The 3,659-nt window shown below is 37.2% G+C and overlaps 1 pseudogene; it reads right to left on the bottom strand.

Moving 5' to 3' along the window:
- Nucleotides 1-853: 853 nt before the first annotated feature.
- LOC116857137 lies at nt 854-1,368 on the bottom strand (annotated as a pseudogene).
- Nucleotides 1,369-3,659: the final 2,291 nt, after the last annotated feature.

Raw genomic sequence — 3,659 nt, 5'->3', positions numbered from 1 at the left:
ATTACTACTTGTAGCATGATATGTCTTCTTCTATCTTCTTACTTTTAATTGAGGTCAGTCTTTATATTTAAAAGGTGTTTCTTATAGACTAAATAGAGTTGGAAACTATTTTCTAATCTACTCTGATGATTCCTGTCTTTTAATTGGTGTTTTTAGTCAAGTCACATTTAAATTGAGTATTGATATAGTTGGATGACTATCTCTCATGTTTATAATGCTTTATACTCATTGATTTTGTGTTTTTTATAATTTTGTTATTCCTTTTCTCCTGTCTTTATCTGTTTTTAGTTGAACATTTTGATTTCATTTTATCTCCCCCTTAAAGTACAAGTTATATTTCTTTTTGTTCAATGTTAGAAATTTCTTTATTATTACTTACTGTTATTAAGCACTAGCTTCAAACTGTGGAAAATTTAAAATCACACTTTGACAACCCATTCTTCCCTCCCCAACCCAAATTCTTTTTTTTTAAAAGATTTTTATTTATTTATCTTTCTTTCTTTCTTTCTTTCTTTCTTTCCTTATTTATTTATTTTTATTTGACAGACAGAGATCACAAGTAGGCAGAGAGGCAGGCAGAGAGAGAGGAAGGGAAGCAAGCTTTCCGCTGAGCAGAGAGGCCGATGTGGGTCTCGATCCCAGGACCCTGGGATCATGACCTGAGCTGAAGGCAGTGGCTTTAACCCACTGAGCCACCCAGGTGCTCCCCCAACCCTAATTCTTGATCAAGAATTCTTTAAGTGAAGACATGCTCTCTTCTGTATAAAACTTTATCAAATAAAGACAAATAATTGTATTCATCTTGCTGTAAAATGCTGTCCATGGCTGTGGAAACTGTCTGCACAGGCTCCTTTTACTGTTCAGGTCCTAAGGCCCTCTTGTCCATGAACTGTCTCTTCACAAAGAAAGCCCAGCATTTTGCTAGGTTTATCATTCGCAGGGTGAAAAACTTTCTCAGAAAGTCAGTCCAGTCTCTTGTCTCACCTGCTGTAGGTAGACCCTCATCACCTTATCTTGTTTGAAGGTTTAGTGGAAAACCAGGCTCTCCAGGAATGGGAAAATTAGTGATTCCCCACATATACATATATTTATTTCTCACTTTGTTTTCTAAAATTGCACTCTTGGAGTTTCTTTAGGCACTCAGAAATGTAGAGTTTTATATATCAAGGCTCTGTCAACTTCATTCTTAATCTCATAATTTTTGAAGAAGACATTGGCCTTGAAGTAATAGATGGCCTCATCTTCAATATCTGTATCTTTTGTCTCTCTAGGGCCAGGTCCTTTGAACGGACCTGTGTTAGTCAAAAGTGCCATGTTTCCAATGAGTCTGGTGTCAGGGTTCATGAGAGAAGAGTGGTAAGCTGGCATTTTGGCACCAGCTGGGTTTCAACCTAGTTGAATAGATTGGGATTAGAGCATGGCACTCCTGGTCCAGAGTAAGTGTGGGGAGATAGGCAGAAGTTTAAATTACATTTCTTTAAAAATAATTTTAGTGGTAATCCTATAGCATACATTACATATTTTAACTAATTTGGCAACACTTTCCTATGTATTGCTTCATATGTAGTACAGAAATCTTATAACATAGTATTCTAAAATTTTCTTTCCCATCTTCTTTGGCAAAGCTGTCATTCATTCCCCTCATCCATGTGCTATAATCACCCAATACCTTGTTTCTATTATTACATGAAACATAAAGTTATCTTTTTGTAAATTAAGATAATTAATGAAGGTGGCTACACTAAACAACAGATTTTCAACATAGTTGAAACAGCTTTCTATTAGAAGAAGAAGCCATCTAGGACTTTCATAGCTAGAGAGGAGAAATCAATACTTGATTTCAAAACTTGAAACAAGAGGCTAATTCTCCTGTTAGGGGATATGTAGCTGGTGACTTCAGTTGAGTCCAGTGCTCACTGACCATTCTAAAAACTCTGGGGCTCTTAAGAATTATATTACCTCTACTCTGCCCATGCTCTATAAATGGAACAGCAAAGCCTGGATGGCAGCACATTGCTTTCATGGTCTGTAGTAAACAAGGTTTATGAAATATTTTAAGCCCACTGCTGAGACCTACTGCTGAGAAAACAAGCAAACAAGCAAACAAACAAAAAACAGCAAAGAAAAAAAATTTTTTTTTCAAAATATCACTGCTCATTGACAATGCACCTGGTCAGTCGAGAGCTCTGATGGATATGCCCAGTGAAATTAATGTTGTTTACATGCCTACAAATACAACATCCATTCTGCAGCCCACAGATCAAAGAGCATTTTCAACATGGACATATTATTATTTAAGAAATACATTTAGAAAGGTTATAGCTTCTGTAGATACTGATTCTTCTAAAGGATATGAGCAAAGTAAAGTGTAAATCTGGGACGAGTTCACCATTCTATATGTCACTAAAACTACTTGTGATTCATGAAGAGTGGTCAAAAATGGCACATGAACAGGAGATTGGAAGAAGTTGATTGCAACCATCAAGGATAATTTTGAGGGGTTGGTTCAAGACTCAGTGGAGGAAGTAACTGCAGATGGGGTAGAAATGGCAAGAGAACTAGAATTTAAAGTAGTGCCTGAATATGTGATACACTTGTGATAAAACTTCAACAGATGAAGATTCACTTCTTATAAATGAGCAAGAAGGTGGTTTCTGGAGGTGAAATTTACTCCAGATAAAGATGCTGCAAAGATTGTTGAAATGGCAACAAAGAATTTAGAATACTACATATACTTGGTTGATAAATGATCGACAGAATTTGAGTACTGACTCCGATTGTGAAGAAGTTCTACTGTGTAGAATGCTATCAAACAGCACTGCATACTACAGAGAAATCATTCAGAAAGGATGAGTCAATCAATGCAACATTCTTCAGCATTACATTAAAAATTGCCATAACCACCCCAGCCTTCAGCAACCACATCCCGATCAGTAACAGCCATCAACACCAAGGTGAGATCTTGTACTGGCAAAGGAAAACCAAAAATTTCATTTGACTGGCTTTACTGAGATATTTGTATTATTGTGGTCATCTGGAACCAAACCCACAATATCTCCAAGATACAATTACATTTTTTTAAAGATTTTATTTATTTATTTGACAGACAGAGATCATGAGTAGGCAGAGAGGCAGGCGGGGGTGGGGGCAGGCTCCCTGCTGAACAGAGAGCCCGATGCGGGGCTCGATCCCAGGACCCTGGAATCATGACCAGGGCAGAGGCTTGACCCACTGAGCCACCCAGGCACCCCTACAATTACATTTTTAATACCCTAGTCTTGCCTACACCTGTGATATCTGTAACATATTACACTCAGTTTCCATTGAATGCCTCCCTTTCCTTTGATTTTAAGTACAAGTCTAATGTTTTGTTGTGTGTTGTTATAAAGTGCTGGATATTGTGGAAGACAAGTTACAAGGAGCCCAAAATACGTCATCTTCCTTTAAGAAGTACTGTGTTTTATTCTGGCAGACATCTAAATTACTGCCTGCAAGTTCTCTTGATCTTGTCAAATTTGGCTTCACAGTGTGTTACGTAAAATTTATTCTCATAATGTTCTTATTCTAGGATGTAACCTGTACTCCAACGTTATGTCATCTCTGGATCATCAATTACAAACCCAGGGATCACAGTGGGATCTTTATACTCCTTTTAAGGT

The sequence above is a fragment of the Lontra canadensis genome, unplaced genomic scaffold, assembly GCF_010015895.1.
Source record: "Lontra canadensis isolate GAN:19392208 unplaced genomic scaffold, GSC_riverotter_1.0 scaffold118, whole genome shotgun sequence".
Taxonomy (NCBI): domain Eukaryota; kingdom Metazoa; phylum Chordata; class Mammalia; order Carnivora; family Mustelidae; genus Lontra; species Lontra canadensis.
This window is presented reverse-complemented; position numbering and strand designations above follow the sequence as displayed.